This window comes from Coturnix japonica, chromosome 20, assembly GCF_001577835.2.
Source record: "Coturnix japonica isolate 7356 chromosome 20, Coturnix japonica 2.1, whole genome shotgun sequence".
Classification (NCBI taxonomy): domain Eukaryota; kingdom Metazoa; phylum Chordata; class Aves; order Galliformes; family Phasianidae; genus Coturnix; species Coturnix japonica.
This window is the reverse complement of record NC_029535.1, coordinates 3,663,409-3,683,124: the sequence shown is the minus strand read 5'-3', so window position 1 is coordinate 3,683,124 and position 19,716 is coordinate 3,663,409. Positions and strand designations below refer to the sequence as shown.

Here is a 19,716-nt window from a genome sequence, read left to right as displayed (position 1 = left end):
ATCAGATCTACATTATAGCACTCCCAGAGGTACACCCTTGAGCCTTGACCTCCCTTTGATGAAAAGCAGGAGAGCTCGGTATTATTAGTATTTATTGTTATTATCTTAATTGCTGCTATTATTAAGCAGCCCATGAAATAGATTAATATAAATAACGCAAACACAGACATCTGGAACACAAACTCGAGCACCAAGAAAAGAAGACACCTCCTATTTACCAAATATTAAACCAGATTCATTTAATACTTTCCATTAATAACTCTTGCTGTGTGAGTCAGTCAATAGAAAAGGTTTGGATGAATGTGTACAGTGCAGGAATGCTCTCCTTTGTGAATATTGGTGATTGGAGGGGGGAAAAAAAGGAGAGAAGCATTATATTGGCCTCATCTTTTAGCTTCTGTCAGCAATGTTAAGACCTAGTCTGTTCAGAAGTCAAAAAGAACACAGAGATGAAGGTAGAAGATGACAGCAAGCCCTGGATGAGCAGTGAGCCCGAGGCTGGGGTTGATAGAGACCGGTGCCGCCAGCTCAGCTCATTCACTCCCAGCTCTATTGGCTTCTCACAGCTGAGAGTAGTAAAACATGTTTTTGTCAGTAAATTAAACGGCTGTGACTCAGACATTGACACACAGGGTGCAGTCGCCGTGTGTACAGTAACATGGGGCCATATTTAGAGCCTCTAACCATAACCACACTTGCAAAAAAAACTGCATTAGATCAGCAGCCAGTTTCCCGGACTCCCACTCCTTGTTTCTGCCTTCAGGAATTCAGATTATTTGTCTTGTACCAAATAAAGTTGCTTAGGAGATAAAACAGTGAAAAGGAAAAACAGAGGGGCCTGACAATTTATCTGTTCTGGCTAGAATAGATAATGCTTATAGTGGAAAATAGCAGATGGGGAGGGAAAGGTGTTGCTCCTAACTTTCCATTTTTTAAACTTTTTAAAAGTCACCGTTAGCAGCAGATTCTCAATTAACAGAAGTGGCGGCTGATCTTCATTAATTACATTAGTCCTCATCAAGATGCCTGTGTGTATCAGCTCAGACAAAGCAGCGCGAGCTGCAGCGCTGAGTTCAGCTCCGTGTACCTCCAGCTGTTAGCGCTGCATAGGGGACTGCTCTGGTTTTCCCCAATAAGAGCAGGTTTGGTATGTTTGCTTTTTTTTTCCCTCTTTTACACACACACACATATATATATATATATAAAATAGAAAAAAGACATAGAAGTGCTGCTGGCAGGAGGAAGACAGTGAGAGACGCATGCAATTGCACGGGATGTTTTGGGATTAGAGGGGATCAGAAGCTCATTCTCCCATTGCAAGGGAGACTGCTTAGCACTGAGAGCAGCCAAGATCAAAGATACCTGTCCTGGGGAAGGAGGGACAGATAAACATCAAGAGCAGGAGAAGATGACAAGTGCAGGAGAAGGGGATCCGGGACGTATCAGATAACTCTGACCTCGGTCCCAAAACAGCTACTGCCTGGTAAGGAAAAGGAGTCAGCCCTGTACAGGTGTATTTATTATTTTGTCTACGCTTGTTTCTTTCCCATGGTATGGAGAGGGAATCGTTTTAGCACCGCAGGCAACACCTGCACACACACACAGTGCTCCCAGAACAAATGTCCGAGGAATTACCCGGTGAGCAGGGAGTGCCCGTGGGGCTGGGAGGCATGAAGAACTAATGGACTTCAAGTGCAAGAGGTCACGGCTGTGGCTTTAGGGCAGCTGCACCACAGAGCTGCCTCAAACACGGTGCCAGGCACCGAGGGAGGAAGCATCCCAGACTTGGCACTCTTTTGGTAAAAGCACAGAAAGAAAACAAAGGGTGATCGGAACAAGAAAAATGAGAGAAGGGAATCAGCCATTGCCCCATTCGGGTTAGTTAAATGCTGATCTCTGAAGAACCCTCTTCTCAGAACAGCACTGACATGTGCTACTGACCTGGTTCCTTCTGATGTATCATCAGGGCAGGGAAACAGCTGAGCCCGGCTAGCCAGGGCACAACAGAGACCGAAAAAGAAACCAGAGCTGAGAAAATGAAGGCTTTCAGCAACACTGCTATTTTGCAGTGGACCCTGGGAAGTCCCTTAGGTCAGCTTCCTGCCCTCAGCAATGCCTCTCCATCGCAGGAGCACAGCATCGCTCCCAGCCCACTGATCGCCCCTCGGGAGGAGGGCAGCAGCGGAAGGAGGGGGCTGGTCGGCTCTGCCATGGCTGTTTATTTTCTGGGAAGTCAGACTTGGTCAAGCGGAATGAATCTTGTGTTCGTTTTAGGAAAGTTTATATTTGACTTTGGCCGGGCTGGGGAGGAGGTGAGTGATAGGAAGGGGAGGGATGGACCAGAGATGGTGTGGGGCTGCCCCAACACCGCAGGCTGCCCTCCCACTGTTCCCGAGGCAGCGAGATGAAGCAAAGCACCAAAATCAAACACCTTGAGTTATTTATTTTTTCTTTCAAAGCTCAGAGATGACTCTAAATCTAAACCCACCTCTTACCTCACAGCTGACCTCCTGACCCACGGAAAGAATGCAAACTAAGTCTCCGACTTCTAAAACTCCACTTCTGCCCTGTAGAAGAACACTTCCAAACTGCTGCACAACCCGACTTGTGCTGCAGTGATCTCTACTTGCTGTCTACATCTCCAGAGGTCTCCGAAAGCCACTGTTGCCTTTCAAGAGAAAGCAAGGGGCTGCTTCACTTTGTGCAGGTGCTGAAGGCACAGCACTACAAGGGGAGGAAGGAGCTGGCCCAGCCCTGAGGCTCACACCAGCTTTGCAGTTACACAAAGTGCTTCTAAACTTTTTGGGCCACATCCTAGCAGCAGGGAGGGGGAAATAGCTGCAAAAGCAGGCACAGCATCTCTCCCTCTCCAGTAACTGCACAGGGACTGTAAGCAATACAGCCTTGGCTGCATGCAGAGGAAGCAGTAAATGGAGATGCTCTGTGCAGACTTTGCGTTCCCCCATGCAGCGTAAGCCAAAACCAGTCCCTGCAATTCAGTGCAATAATATAGAAAGCTTGCTGGCTACCTCTCCCACCCGTCTCCTGTGGGTATGGAATCCTGGCCTCTGAGGAAACCAAGAATGCCATCCTTCTAGATTTATAATCACAGCGATTTATAAAATACTGTGCTGTTGTGAGATGCCTTGAAGTGAAAGGGGAAAATAAATAAATAAGCTACGTGGGTGTTGCCACTGGAAAAGAAGAAAAAAATCTGATCTCAATCAGCCAGCCACATTTACTGCTCTACATCCGTAGCTGGGCTTACTAAACAAACCACCCCTATCATCCCTTCATTCTTTTCAATACTTCTTAGGGGCATCCATCTTCTTTAACACAGTGTCCCTGATTTCAAAAGCCAGACGCAAATTAATTCCGGGAATCCTACGGTGGGGAGACATTAAAGCCCATTTAGAGGTTTCTGTGGAAGCCTCTCTCCATGCCTCTTTGAGCCAGCTCAGGCTCAGAGCAGAGCAGGCTGGAGCCAGCCTGGAGGAGCAGGGGGTTATAGGTCTGCGGCAGACGGCAGGGACACGCTGGGCTGGGCTTGTGCAATAAGCCAGGGTTTTGTGTTCTGTGGTGGGGTGTCGGTGTGGCATGCGTGGGAGGAGGGGATGGGGCAGAGCTCTGTTTTAGAGAACTAAATTAAATATTTCTTTTTTATTTTCATTTTAACTCCTTCATCCTTAGTCCAGGCATTAAATCTCACAGGTTTCATTTCCACAGTCCAGCTGCATGCGAGATTTCCTCCCCAGCTCCCCAAGCCAAGGAAAAATAAAATAAGGGTGGGAAATAAGTAGGGGGAGTACAGCCATAATATTCCAAAGAAGCATGTCTAACACATCTCCCATGGCCTGCAGGACGAAGGAGGCTTGGTGCATGTTTAGGGCTAGGTTCCTGCTCTGGGTGAGGTGTTAAGCATCTCTCCCTCCAACACCAGCAATTGCTTTGAGAAGTGCTTCAGTGCTGCTTGCTAACGCTGCCCTGAGGCATGGGGAGAGCTGGGAGGATGAGGACAGGGACCTGGCTGCCCTGGGTCAGGTTGTCCTGGCTGCACACTCAGCTGCTGGCAGTGCTATAGAGCATCGCTGCACACTAACTCATAAAAGTGGGACATTTTGTCAATAGCCCCTCTTATTTTTATATTAAATTTCTGGGGATTTTTTTTTTCCGGGTATTGTTGAACTTTGCTTCGGACAATCCAGCGGTAAAATAAACATTTCCTGAAGATACATTTCCTTCCTTTGTGCTTCAGAAGAGGAAAAACACCTTGTCCTCAGCGGATACGCAGAGAGGTTTGGGTTTGTTCAGAGAACAGGCCATTGGAGCTCAGCTCACCCCTTGCCCGTGCCCCACCTGCAGTGTACAGGAGCACCAAGCACTGCACCCTGTGTCTCCTCCATGTCCTGGATCCACCCACATCTGCAGCTGCACTCAGTGACTATCCACCACATCCAGCAACGGCCAAACCAAGGACTCAGCTCTGCTTACTCCCCGGCCTTTGGGAAGAGTTTGATCTAGCCACTAATACTAGGATTATATTGGTTTCTTGCCCTTTGAGAAGTGCAGGCTGAAGCCAAAGTGGTCAGGGAAAATGGCTGGTGATAAGGAGATGCAAGCTGCTGTATGGCAACCAGTGTGCTCTCTCACTGATAGCCGGGGCTTTGGAGAAAGGTGGTGAAATTCAACACGTGTTCAGGCGTGGGGAGGAATTAGAGAGCCAGTCATTGAGGGCAGCCAGCCCAGTGGCAGAAACACCAAGGGAGAATTTTAAGAGGACCAGTTCTGTTCTGGGGATTGGTTCTTACTGGTACTTCCATGACACGTTGCTTCCCTCAGATTTCTGCAATGCAGCATTTTGCAAAGAGAGACCTGCTGATGGTTTGGGACAGACAATATCAGAACAGGCATTTTTCATGGATAGACTAAGTTCTACTACTCAGAATGGCTCATTCTCTAGTTTTGAAAGCTCTGTTTGAGCTTTTCTTTTTGCTGGTCAAAGAACAAGACTTATTCTCGCCTATTATACAGACCCGTGGCTCACCTTTGGCAAATCCACTTTGGCAGGTTATGCCTTGGTGTCCCAACAGCACCAAGAGAACGGGGGTATCTCCTTCCTTACATGATGGGATAAATGGTTTCTGACTGTGACAATCATGAGCTGCCATTAGAAAACTGCCATACAGACAGTATCTATAAATGCTTGATAAGATAGGATCAAAAGCAGCATTTCAGGGAACAGAAACTAAACACAAAGGAATAGAAACTAAATTCCTTTAAAGATCTATAAGGAAAAAATACAAGAGACGCATTAATTATTTAACAAAACTCAGATGTCCATTAATGGCTACTTAGGCAGCATTTTGGCAGGATATCCTATCTACTGTATCACTGTTATATCCCCGGAACTGCACATTCTGCTTCAGTTCACCCCTGAGCCATTTTCCTGCTGCTGGCAGTGAGGGCAGATTGCAGCTCCCCAGTCCTACACCCCTTTGGTCCTACACCCACGCCTGCTCCTAAAGCAGTACCCAAAAAGCCTTTCACTGACCACTGAAAAATCACATCGCCAACTGTACGGAGAAAGAAACTCATTTCCTCATTTTACTAAAATACAGGACCAGATTCTTGTCTACATCAGCCAGCAAAGCTTCCTAAGGTGACTGAGGTCAAAATCTGGCCGATGAAAACAGGTAGCCGTGAGGTCCCATTCAGTGCTCTTGGGTGCCGCCTGCAGGTTTGGGAACTGCAGCTTGCTAATAACTGCTCTAAATCAAAGCTGAACACAGTCATTTCTGGAAGAAAAAAAGGACCAGTGACAGAAATTCCTGGAGAAATCAAAGTGTGAAAACATGATCTTTTTTTTCTCATCCCTTTTTTTTTGCGAACAGAATGTGTTCCTTTTTTCCTCCTCTTCTTTAGTGATGACTTAAATGAAAAGGTAAAACTTAATAAACAAGCCCAAGAGCCATAAAGTCAGGCAGATCAATCTGGGAGGAAACAGACCCAGGTATTTTCCAGACATTGATCTCTCTAACACAACACCGTGCCTTGATGAGGCCTCATGGACTGTCAACCACATTAAATGCCTTTTTGAAGATCCTCATCCCAGCCCCAAAAGTTGGACCACATTTGGAGATTTACTATTTTCAAGCAAATATACCTTTCCCCCCCCTTTTTTCTTCCACTATACCTCTTTTACTTTACATCCACAGACATCCCCATTGCTCACAGGCAATGTGGAAGCACGCACAAGCCCTGGTTGAAGCTACCTGACCCTGACAAACACCTTTCCTGCACATCTGACATTATGTGTGTCTTCCCTTCTCTCTTTGTTCCCCGATTTTTCCTGAGCGCTTGGAGCTGTTTCCCAAAGGGCTCTGCATTTGTTCCGGCAGCAATCCATACTTTGCTTCCCTGCAGAGCTCTGGGTCTGAAGCTGCTTCTGCTTCCACTCCTGTTCCTGGTCCCATTGCTTCCTCCCCATGTCCCACAACTCCACTCACACTGACCCAGTTACAAAAACACAGCCTATTTGTTTATGGAGCACATTATGCACACCAAGACAGAGTCGAAAACAGCTTAAAGAGCACGCAAAAACCTCCTGGGTAAAGCAGAAGTCATTCTGATGGGCAGCTCACTTGGACAGCCTGAGCCCTGCCATCATAGGGGCACCACCTGGGGATGGGGCAGAATGACACGGAGCATGTCTGGCTGTTGTGCACAGTCCCCATTTTCAGTGGTGAGTGGAAGGCAAAACAAGAGGAGGAAGAAAAATGAACATCTTCAGCAACGGATAAATTAAGTAACTTCACCTTTCTGTCGACCTGAGCCCTGTCGGTGGATGCTGGCTGTACTGAACTGTAACACCATTAACACGGAGCCCTAAAAGTCTTTTTTTGTGCTTTACAGAGAAGGAAGGTGGTTGGCCCACCCCCTGCATATGCTGTTCTGTAAGGAATCCCAACAGTAATGCTTTTTTTTATATATATATATATATATATTAATATTTCCAAAGTGCTTTTTCCCAGTCAGATTGGAAACACTAATTTGGTTTTAAAATGAGCAGAATAAGAGAATCATAAGAAGTCTAAATGCTATCTGTGGCTGTTTCCTAAAAGAATATATATATACATATATATATGTATGTATTGTATAAACACAGAAGTCAAAAGAAAAGAACAAAAGGAGGAAACAAGAAGAAAAATCAACCAGAAATACAGATCTGGTAAGTATCAAAAAAGCCTATTTATTCACAATCTTTTTTCCCCCCCAAGTGATGCAGTTTGCCATTGTAACAATTTTTCATAGAAATTGCTGTATTGTCCACACGTCTATATTCACCTTAAAAAATAGGACTTGAAGAATACATTTCAACCACTGCTCATAAAATACACTCGTTTCTCCATTTCAGTGCTTTCTCTCATCCGTCAAGTCACTCCCAGAAGTTCAAGGCCCTTCGCATTGAAAAAGGAATGGGAGAAGGAGAATGGGAGAGGAAGCAGCGAGAGCACAGGCGTGTTCATAGGGGAGGAACAGCACAGACACAGCAGGATCGCAGCAGTTCTGTGTCCCATTGCAAATCTCCAGTGTGGACACAAAAATCCATTTGTGTCCTGCACGAATGCTCACTTGGGGTTTCTTCAGCACCACAGGCTGCAAGCAGCAGCCAGCAAAACCCTGGTTTGCAGAAGGATGGCTGCATCTGGGGATTGAGCTGGGAGGAGGAAAGGGGTAAGGGATGATCATCGGGCTATTGTCAGTGAGATCTTAATAGGGGCTGGGGTGATATTTTGTTCCTACATTCAACCAAAGTCTCACTTTGAGGCTGGCTGCTTCCTCCACTCAAAAGCAGAACACGAGCCAAATCTTTCTAAAGTTCTACCACTCTTCTTATGAGATTTTTCTTCTGAGGAAGGAAAGACTGCTTCTAAAATGGATGAAAGGGAAAGCACCACAATTAGTTTTTTCCTCTTATAGATAATCTGAAACCTGAGCATTAACATCCGCGTGAGAATACGTGGGAGCAAGGAACAAGGATGAAAAGTTGATCCATATGGAGTTGTTTTTTTTTTCACACAGAGGATCCCAGCACCCTCCTCACCACAACACTAATCTGCAACTAACACTAAGAGCCATCAGCATAGAGTGAGCAAAGGACAAGGAGACAAGGAAACAAGGCACAGCAGACCCAGCAACATCAAGAACTTCACCAGTTCAAACCAGCTCAAACACCAGAAATTGGGACATGCAAACTCCAGTCCTGCTGCTACTCTGAACAACTCACTGACAGCCAACAGAAACCAAGAATGAGGCAACTAATAGACAGATCACCAGCTTCTGAAACACAGGCATCGATCGAGCGGCGCCCAGAAAGCCATCTGATAGCATCGCTACGTGATGGGCTCAGGAAATGAAGAGAGCCATATCTGTGTGAAACCAAAGGCGATATTTTGAACAGGAAGCTGGTTAGGAGTGGGAGCAGCAGAATAAAAACAGTGTCAAAGAGAAGAAAAACAAAATAATAGCTTGCTTTCCAACTCTCTAAAATAAATTAGCATTTAGAGGTAAACTGAGAAATACTGGCTTTCTTATGTGGATGGTTTATTTACACTTGTTTCCACACCATAGACTGACCTAAGGACAGCAATATCCCAACAAAGCAGAGTAAATAAGTCAAACACAGGCTTACTGGAAGCATTGGTGGAGCAGTTTTCCTGCTGCACTCTCTCTGTGGGTGAATGCAGACAGCTCTGGGCTTCTCCAATGCACCCTAACCAGCTTCTAGGCCCAATGCTGCATCAGTATGGTGTTATTCCTCATCACTTAGGTTCATGGAAATAAAAACCCTTAGTGGCACAGATGCAGTGCAATGGTACGACTACAAGGCATCTAGACTGTAGCTGGCCTACACCAAACCTGAGCCCCACAAAGAGCAGATGTGGTCATCTGTACCCACTCAGCTGCAAACACCTGCAGGCCCAAACAAACATGGCATCCCTTCAGGCTGCCTTAAAGCAAAGTTTCTTTCCAAAGTGGTCTCCATCCCTGTCTCTGACTGCACAACGTAAGCTCTGGGTCTCATAAAAGCTGGGCCTCTGCCTTCAGCAGGCTCCAGCTTCAGCCTCCCTTTATGTGCCCAGACACGTACCCTCCATGTCAGAGGCAAATCTCCCCTTGCTTCAGCTTGTTATCGATTTGGTCAAGCCTGGTCTTGTTTCTTTTGAAGTCAGCAGGAAAACTGCAATGGTGGGGGAAGGTGGGGGGACAACGACAACAGGATAATGTCTTTTTCTTGATTTCTGGTTTGAGAGTCAGATTAACCTTGTGCAATGCAACCCAAGTCCTCCACTCTGGCTGGCCCCAGCCCTTCAGCCATTAGGTTTAATCTCTGGAGTTTGCATCCCAGAATCTCAGCAGCAGCAGCAAAAGCAGCTGCCAGCATCCTGGGAATATCTGCCTTGGAATCTCAACTACTGTGTGAAGCTGCTGCTCTCCAGTTTGAGAGCTGTGTTTGCAAAGGAAATCTGTCCAACAACAACATTGAGAGAGAGGAAAAAAAAGGAGGAAAAAGGGCTTTATATAACAGAATTAACAGAGCTGTTGCAATAGTAACATGAAGTTAACAGGCAGCTTTTCCTCCTCTCTCCCCCTGCCCCAACCTTCTTTCTCCAGCAGCAGTTTCAGTTGTTTTTGTTTCCGAGCTTCTTTTACTGGCCACTCACACAGCCCTGCTCCCTTTGTCTAATTTGGATCTTGAACCTCCATACAACCGACTCTTGCTGTAACTGTAAATCTTTTTATGGCCCTTCTGCCTCTGAACTGTAAAAGCAATGCCACTGTAAGCTGCCTAAATGGGTCGTAAATCCACTTAGTGCACTGAATGAGGAAAAAAAGTTTTTAAGGGAAAGAAGGGAAAAGAAAAAAAAAAAGGCAACCTAAGGAGGCTGGAGGGACATGGGGGAAAAAAAAGCACAAGAATGTATTTGCTGAATGGAACCAAAATAACAGGAGTCAAAGGGAAAGTATGAATGCTAGGAGGGGAAAGGGGGGGATGAAATAATGCTGGTGGTAAAAACAAAATGCTTCTGAAGAGCTGCTCCACTTATTAGCACTCAAGCATTTACGGGAGGACGTTGGTTGCCCTCCACTCATTTGGCATTGGTGGAAGCTGGTAGCCACAGGAGAGCCCTGGGGACAGCCAACAGCTCGAGGCTGTTCCACTTTTCCACTGGGTGGTCCATGGACTCATAGCTGGGTCTGATTCTAACTCCATGCACAGCCTGACACACAGCCTTAATCACGGCTCCACACCTCCATTTATTCATCTGTAAATTAGAGATATCCCTTTGGTTTGTAAGGTAATTAGTGCCAGGCAAGAGAGAAAACTGATTCCTATGGCGGTCAACAGCAACGGTTCCATTCGTGGCCATGGAAGAAGAGCTAACCCAAAACAGGCAACTTTTCTTCCATGTAATTTATTGCATTTATCACCATGGTGGCTGAGCTCTGAGAGTATTATCCAAATTCCAATGAATTCAGAGAGCGCCTTTCCACTACTTTCACTAAGTTTTGGATTTGACCCCAAAGTCAAAAAAAAAAAACCTGAAGAATATGTCAAAAGAATGTAAGTGGGTGTGAGTTGAAATTGAGGAGTTTGGAAACTGGAGTATGCAGAACAGTAGCTATTTAAAGACCGAGTTTGCTACCGAGTGTTCGCTTTTAATAGGGTTATATAAATACATTCCCATCTCAATATATGTGGAAAAACAGGCAGTGAGGTGAGACTCTATTGCTTTATTTCTTATGGGAAATATTGTGCATAGCTAACCCACCTCTTCCCTTTCCTCACCCACCACCCACAGTCACTGGGAGCGCTCAGCAGCTGTGTACAGTGTGAAGAGTCACATCCGGGAGCAGGGCGAGAGTTAAAGAGTTCACAGCCCTGCCTTATAATGAAGCCCCTGTTTTCATTGCCTTCCCACTCTGCCTTAAAGACTTGATCCGAGTTTTGGCACTCATCATGTTAGAATGGGAGGGCAGACTGGCTATGCCTTTTGTTATTATTATTATTATATTGCTCTGCTCTCTTGCAAGGAAAAGAGGTGGTGGGGGTGGGAGGGAATAAGTTAAAATAAACGTTCTTGCTTGGCTCTGTGAAAAGAAGAAATGAATCTCAGTACAGGTGTGTCACTGTTAAAAACCTTTGCCAGGACAGGCACCAAGAAGCATCCCATTGCCATCCTCACAATAAACCATCAGTGGCCAAAGAGGACTGAGAGGTGAACCGCATTCTTTGTTCATCCTTACTGTATGCAGGCACGCTGACAGTTCAGGCCAGGGGACGCTGACGCTGTGACTTAAAAGAACCCTATTAAAATGATGGAAATCTTTGACTATGAAAAATAGAGTCTGCACCTGGACAGTAATTATGTTTCAAAGGAAATCCATCTGGTATTTTATTGCTTATTCTCTCAATGTACTTCGTGTACAAGAACAATACAGGGACCGGAATATTTCATATCAGGAGGCTTCCAAAAAGCTGTTTACACCCTGTCAGGTCAATGAGCTACGCAGATTTTTGCAGTATTATCTCAATTATTGTTAACAATTGAAATACACATTTAAAAAAAATAATCTTCCCAAGCACTGGCATAGGTCCTTGGAACAGACAGACTCCTGCAAACCCCACCAAACTCCATGAAGCTCATATACTCAAGAAGCAGTTAGGATTTCAGTATCTGGAAAGAGTTAGAACTACAACTGACGTCAAGTGAGGTTTACCTTTGCCAACAACAGAACTAGAGCAATCTGCCTGCACTGCAGACCAACCTCTGCCTGCATACATGTGGGCAGTAGGACTCAAATCACAGAATTGCTGAAGTTGGAAGAGACCTCTAAGATCATCAAGTCCAATCTAGTCACCCACCCCACCATGCCCACTGACCATGTCCCTCAACACCATATCACCGTGGCTTTTAAACACATCCAGGGACAGTGACTCCACCACCTCCCTGGGCAGACTAAACCATCACTACTCTTTCTGTGTAGAAACATTTGCTAATATCCAACCTGAACCTCTCCGGGCATAACTTGAGGCCATTCCCTCTTGCCCTATTACTGTTACCTGGGAGCAGAGGCTGACACCCACCTCCTTTCAGGGAATACTACACAGCAGTAAGCTCCCTCCTCCAGACCAAGTTCCAAGATGAAGGCTGCATGCCTGTGTTAGTAATGCCAGCTTTGAGCTGGACTGGGTCTATCTGTGTGCAAACACCCATGCAGACATATTTTAAAGAGCACATTTTAAAAGGAAAACAAGGCGCAGTCCATCAGAACAGAGAGCCAGTCTTTAAAGACCTTGGGAACCCAAAAGCAGTCTTGCAATTAAATCACGTAAGTCCAGAGCAACTTGATTACAAGGCAAACTCTCTTCATTGCCAATTCTAGTGCGTTTATTAATTCTAGTGGATATATCTCAGGTCTCAAGATGACTGATGCTTTCATTACAGCCTTGGCCTCAGCCATTAGGTGATTGTTATGAATCTCAACTTTCATTTTTCAAAGTTTTAGCTGTCACCATTGAAGGAAAAGGTATTCAAATGAAAATATGAAAACTTAAAACAGAGGAAAAATAGTCAAGTAAATCCCACAGAAATACAGGAGTGAAATTAGAAAAAGAAAAAAGAAAGAGAGAAAGTAAGAAAGGAAGGAAAAAGAAGGAGAAGGAAAGAGAAGGAAGGAAAGGGAAGAAAAGAGAAAGGGAGAGGGAAAAGGAAAGGAAAGGGAAAAGGGAAAGGGAAAAGGGAAAGGAAAGGGAAAAGGAAAAGGAAGAAAAAGATTACTATATCTATTATTTCCTACATATCCTGCATTTTTAGCGGTCACATCTGAAGGCTAGAGCAGACATTTCTGGATAGCTGACAGCAGCAAATTTATCTTTGAATGAAACCAGAGTAACAGAATTTGCACATGATCTACATTTGCCTTAAAACTCTGCCAACCTGTAGTACAGAAGAAGGAATTGTCACAGATTTATTTTTCACTTCTGCCACTCACTGCATATTGGAGGAGATATGAAATCTGGCAAGGAGTTGGCATTTATTAGCACATATAAATTCACCGGGAATGTTTGGTCTTGCTGTTAAAGCTTAGATCTAGAACACAGAAATATGTCAGAAGCTGAGCTGAGCTTTTAGAAGCAAGCTTAAAAACCATGCATTTCTGTTGAAAAAACTCCTCAAGTTAAGCAATTGCACACAAAAAGTCAAGAAACCAGAAATTGAACATATCCTGGAATATTCTTTTCAAAAACATACTTCATTATTTCTAAGATTTGGAAAGACTGACTCAAGATTTCTAAATACTTGGACTGGAAATGCTGCCGCTAACCGGCCATCCTTGTTTCACACAGCATCATCCAGATCCAAGGGCAGATTTCAGTTCCCTCATTAAATTTCAAAGAGTTGATTTATTGAAATAACTTGCAGAGTCATACTTTAGTTACTGAGATCCAAGAGCAGATGCTGGCACTCAGTCTCCTGCCCATACATTCTGTGTAAGCATCACTGCAGGCCCTGAAAGGCCAGAGCACCCCAGGGCGCTGCATCAGCTTTCTGAGTGTTCAGATTTGGCTACAAAGCTCTCCCTGTGACCCTGCCTGCTGCAGATGGGTCCAGGCTGCTTAGGAGAACTGAATGATGGGGATTCTGGACTTTGGCCTCTTCCACCTGATTTATGCAACTGTGAAACTGTTAAGTTGCACAGCGTTATCGTACAACCCACCAGGACATGTAATGAATCAACAGAGCATCAGTCAGCGCACAACACTGAGCAAGGTGGCACAGACTCACCTTCAGAATGCTTGGAGCTGAATGTGGGGCAGAGACATTGGCTCAGGAGCTTGGACCAAAGCGGTGAAGCAAGGCAGAGAAGTACGTGGTGGGCTCTCAGCAGGGCTGTGTGCTGGTTGTACTGCACACCTGGATCAGTCCTAACGGAGTGGCACTGCGGTAATGTCACGCTGCAGAGAACAAAATTACAAGAGATGCTGACAAAGTTTCAGTTGTTTCAGTTTTCCAAAAGGTATTCAGAAATATTAAAGTTCAGACGAGCCATTTTTAATTTCCTTAACCAGGTGTTGAAAAGAAAAGAGAGATGTGGATAGAAGAAAGTGCCTAGCACGGAACTGCTTCATTTCTGTTTGTTTTGCTTTACTCCTCTTTCCAGTGTTTAGGATGAGGACAACTTATTTTGGAGTCGGTATTAACTTTCTTGTTCATGTCAGTTTACTTTGGATCAGATTCCTAAATTCACATAGGCAAACTCAAACATCAATTTAAATCCACACACAACCGACCCCATGCTATTAAAGCAAAAAATCCTCCTCTCAGCTTGAGGAGAACCTGCTGTCGACAAACTCCTTCCCCTCTGAACCATAACCTTTGACTCGTCCTCTGGGGGAGAAGGGAGAAATGCAATCAGGTGCAGAATGCCAATGCATCCCTCTGGGGTGACGGACTTCCCATTTCCAAGCAACCATTAAAAGCGCCATATGGAATTTCATGTTTATATGAAGCAACAAGAAATAGGAAAATCCAACAGCGAACACATGCCGTGTGTTACATCTGCCTGCAAGCACGGGGTGGTATCTGAGCCTCCTGCACTAGAACAAGCTATGGGATGCTCAGCACGCCTGGGTGCTTGAACACTTTATTATTATTATTTTAACTAAAAAACCAGCTGCTCGGTCCATTTGAGGAGGGTATGGCTTTGAGACAGGTTTGAAAATAATCTGAAAAATATGAGGGCCAGGCAACGGAACATTTCCAAGATTGTATGAAATATTAAGGAAGTGAATGGAAAACTTTTATTTTCCATCAAATATTCCATAGTAAACTCGGGTTTTTCAAGCTTATCTCCACATCCACATTACAACTGAAGACTAATTGCATTTTCCTCAATATTTTTAGACAGATGTAAAAAGTTCAAGCCCCTTCACTTCTACCAACAAGTTTTCCCACCTCTGGGGCCGCCCAGCAGCCAAGAAGCCAGCACACATGCCAGGTATTGCTGGGTTATGTGGAACTGCTGTAGCCCAGGGACCTCTGGAAATGAAGACGAAATGAAGCTCTGTTGTGTGCTGCACTCTGATAAGATTTTGCCCCCATTTCAGCGTGACCCAATAGCTTTAAATTGCTCCATTTCTCAGCCAGCCAAGAGCAAATGGGTGGTAGATGTGATATGGCTTTCACAGGAAATCACTCGTGATTGATTTAGCTTCTCCTCCTCGGTGGTGTATGGGCTCAGCCTATGGCACAGGCACATAAATTATATATAGGATGCCTGGCATGGTTCTGTGCAGTGTACAAGTTGTCACCCCATCAGGAAAAGAAGCTTTTATGAAGTAATAGGTCCAAGTGTATATGGAATAGGATATGGCCACTTTCAGTTGCTCAACAGAAATGAAGTCTCATTTCAAAATGAGAACTCTGAATCAGAATAAAGCAGAACTGAGTAATTTCAATGAGTTTTTAGTTAAACAAACAAAATGCTGCTGGCTGTAAAAAGAACGAGTGCACTTTCAAGAGTTTTTGTTTGTTCTTAGAAAGCTTACACGGGCTGTGAAACTCAAAGAAGTTTTCATTAACAAGATTTCAACAGTTTGAGTTCTGCTTTTGCCTTTATGAAAGGAGAAGATCCAAAGATGTTTCATTTTCATTTTAACGTGTTTACAGAAGAAAATATCTACTAGCGCTGTTACATTGTTATGTCTGGGGGATGAGTAACGAGATATTGGAGAATTATTCATAAGAATCATTTGTGTGATTTATACATACTTTCTTCTGATTGGAACAAGGACCTCATTTTGCAGTGCTCTCTGTTTCTACCCACAGGCAGAAGTAGCACGGAGGAGAACACTCACTTGAACCCAGATTAAAGACATCGGAGATTAAAATCACTGAATAGAACTTCAAGATACAGGGTAGTTTTGGCTCAGGTTTGTGCAACACATGACAGTTGGGTCCTAACTCCAGGCTGCCTTTCCCAGGTGGCACAGCACAAAGGTCATACAGAGGGGAGGGAAGAAGGGGGACCCCTGAGCAAGCTGAGTGTGCCTGGGAACCCAGCTGTGATAGAACAGGAAGGGTGAGAAGAAAGGAGAGGGATGCATTTTGCAAGCCTGGGCTCAATATATACATTATCCTGCAGGTAGATTAGGTTATCATACAGGTTATTTGGACAAACATGCAAAACGGGACTTTTAGACTCATCCAAGTACCAGATTTTAAGATATCCATAGTCCACCGAGCTCTGAGTATCGTGTCTCAATGTTATTTTTCACCTTTAAGCTCAAAACTTCAAAAGTACCCCAAGTGGGCATATGTTTTTCTGCTTACCCAGGCAGCTCCCACTGAAGACAATGGAGGTGTTTTTTTTTCCCAGGCCAGGGTAGGGTTTCAGGACTCGGACCTATTTTAGTACCTTAATGTTCCTCCAGTTCTGAAATCTGCTTTGCTTGCCTGATTGCTGTAAGGTAAATAGAAGAGAACTGCTGACTGCAGAAACCCTGAAGAAAGTTACCCCAGCCCAACAAATATCTGATATTTAATACTCATTAGCAAGATTCTACTGTTCATACTACTTTAGAGGAAACAGGAAGAAAAAAATTATATATTTCAACCATAATACATGACTACCCAATGCAAAACACAGCAAAAAGGCCACCCTTGTAAACCACTCTCAGAAATCCCCATCAGTCCCACAGGACCCCAGCTAAAGCCACGCACTGAGTAAAGCCCATTTGCCATCAATCTAAAGACAGTTTTTGCTGAAAGCTTGTAACATCAGGGCTAGGGGATGACATACAGGGATGCACCCCTTGCCCAGTGAAGGCATCTGTTATCAGCTTCAGCCTTCAGCACATCACAGCCACCACGCCAGGTGACAGCCAGGCAGTGAGCAACCAGGGCTGGAGACTGGAGGAGGGAGCTGGACGTAATTAACTGGACAATTGAATGGGTTCTGCCTCTCTGATTTCAATTAACCTCTGAACTTCGCAGTGACAAGATCTCATGGTTACTGACTAACTTCACTGAAAAGCAGACGTTCTAACTGGTTAATCCAGCCCTCAAAAACCATGTAGTTGAGATTTGATTATCTTCTTTCAGATCTCTTAATGTTCACCGAAAGAAAAGTGAATAACATCTCAGACTTCTTTAACGCTGTTATTGCATTAGAGCTGAGGTCTGATTACTGTATGGGAGCTGGGGACTGATTCCGTTCCCATTTGTAATCAAATGCAGAATTCATTAATAGGAGGAAAATGAAGTCAGAAGATCCCACAAAAATACATTAATTACATTAGGAACATGCATTCACAGCCTGCAAAACAGATTAGTGCGCAGCAACAGATAAATAGGAAAAAGTGAGATAAGCAGAGAACTAACATCAGAGAATAAATAAATCTAGCTATGATAAGAGTAGATTTCACTAAAATTCACCAATGTTTTTAGAGAGAGCCTTTTAGTTTTAAAAGCAGCATTTCAGATATTCGGTATAAAAGGTTGTCCTGAAATCCTATATGAATTAGGAAGATTTCTAGCTTACAATGAAGTGTCAATTTAACACTAAAATGAATCAAAATAACTCAGTCTTCAAAATGAAAACATCTTTCAAATTCACCCACCTTTTCCATTCAGAACCTGGAGAGAGAAATGTTTTACTTGGCCTTTCCTTCCAGCACAACTCTGTCACTTAAGATGTGGACCATCTCCAGTCAGCGGGCACAGATTTAATTCTGCTATCATTTCTAGGGCTAAGATGGCTAACGATGATATGATAAACAGTTATCACTCTGCCTATTGGCTTAAATGAATTTGTCCCTAATCTCTAAGCAGCTATAAATGAGAGCCAAATCAGAATTTATGATAGCAGACTGCACACTTTCGTGTATCTGCAGTTACAGCAGCAGGTATGAGACACATTGAAGGGTGCTGAAGCAAACCTAAAATCATCTCTGCTAAAAAGAATATAAATATCAGAAGACTTGACCAAGGTTTTAGCATTTAAAACAAATGCAGTAACCTACAAACAACTACAAGGCAATTTCTAAGACAAAAGCACAGTTGATGATACAGAGCAGAAACCTCTCTTAAAAAATACATTAATGAAAAACTGAGGTTAAAAAAAGAAATTACAAAGAAAGATTACAGGACTTTATTATGTATTGTTTCATATTTTAATGGCACAGTAATATGTAAAATTAATCACAAGCCTACAAATCCTTTAGTTGTGACAGTAAATAATTATTGCTATTGAGTAAGTTCTTCTAATGTAAATCCCCCAATCTAGCCTGACATTATACAGCTTTTTTTTTTTTTTTTAATGTAACACATATTTAAAGCATAAATAAGAACCAAAATCAGAACTTCTATAAAGTGCACTATCCAGCATCTTGATATTTAAGAAGTTTCAATGGATACATATATGAAAATCCATTACCCATCTTCCACTGGAAGATGGCTATGTTGTGGCAGTGATGCCCTTCTATTTCTTGCACATTAGTAGCCCTATCTAATGAAGTGTGATGTCCCAATGATAGAAGCATCTGTCTTTCCTCCCCTAATCAATAACGTTTAGCAAAAGTCCCTTCTTCCAGCAGCAGCATAAATTATTAGATATATGCAAATAGGCTTGCTAATGTTAATTGCCAGGGCTGATTGGTGATTAATTTTTTGATTATGATCAATCATTCTTCAGGAATCTTAATAAGACACTCAAGGCAATCTGCAGGTTGACAATAATTAGGGATCCCAACCCATCAGATGTCCACAGCCAACCACAAAACATCTCCATGACCGAGCGTGCTGCAGGAGCAAGGTTCCCCACTTTGAAGAACAGAGATGGGGACAACCAAAGCCTCTGGAGCCTGCTGGGACCATGTCCTCACATGTAACAAGTAGAGGCTTTTTGCCATATTGCAGCAAGATCACTCATAGGATGTTGTACTAGATGCAACCATCCTGAATGCTGCGTGCCACAGGAAATGAAATGGGGGCTGCACCTACATTGTGATGACTTGGAAACATTGCTCCAGCCCACGACCATCTGATGCACAGACCAACCAGCATCTAACAGGGGACACTTGCCAGACCTGCACAGTACAGGCAGACCTACAATGTGAATGCCAAGACGAAATTAAAATTTCAGGTCATACATGTTTAAAATGGCTATCCAGGAGGGTCATGCAATGCCTTTGTCTAGTGCAGACCAGGCAATAACATTACATTTCTAGCAACAGAAACACTTTCCCATGCCTGTATATTTTAGGGCAAAAGTTCAGACACTGCTGTGAGTATATCAGCTCAATACGTAACACTATTTATAATATTTGCTTTAAAAATGAATTCTCTTGCAAACATAAATATCTTCAAAGACTGCTTTAAATCCAAATGCTGACTATTGCTGTGCATGAAACCAGAAGCATGAGCAGCAAGTGCTGGACACAAAGTTCACAAAAAGAAGCTTAATGAAGCTGCAGTTGCTTAAATACCACTGTCTTGTGCCAGGCGCAATGCTTTGTGCTCACAGAACTCCCTACTTGCACATCCCAATGTAAGCACTGCACAGCACAGACATCCAAAACAGACACCACAGCCAACTCTTAGAGCTCAACAGCCCTGATCTGCCATCAAAAATCTGAAGAGCACGCAG

At 43.8% G+C, this 19,716-nt stretch overlaps 1 long non-coding RNA gene across 5 annotated transcripts in view; it reads right to left on the bottom strand.

Moving 5' to 3' along the window:
- LOC107322899 overlaps positions 1 to 19,716 on the bottom strand; it is a 291,000-nt gene that overhangs the window by 18,468 nt on the left and 252,816 nt on the right. For all 5 annotated transcript variants that reach the window (XR_004309411.1, XR_004309413.1, XR_004309412.1 and 2 more), the window contains 2 exons: positions 16,401 to 16,530; positions 13,854 to 14,023 (listed from right to left, as the gene is read on the bottom strand). This is a non-coding gene — a long non-coding RNA (uncharacterized LOC107322899). The remainder of the gene's footprint in view (positions 1 to 13,853; positions 14,024 to 16,400; positions 16,531 to 19,716) is intronic.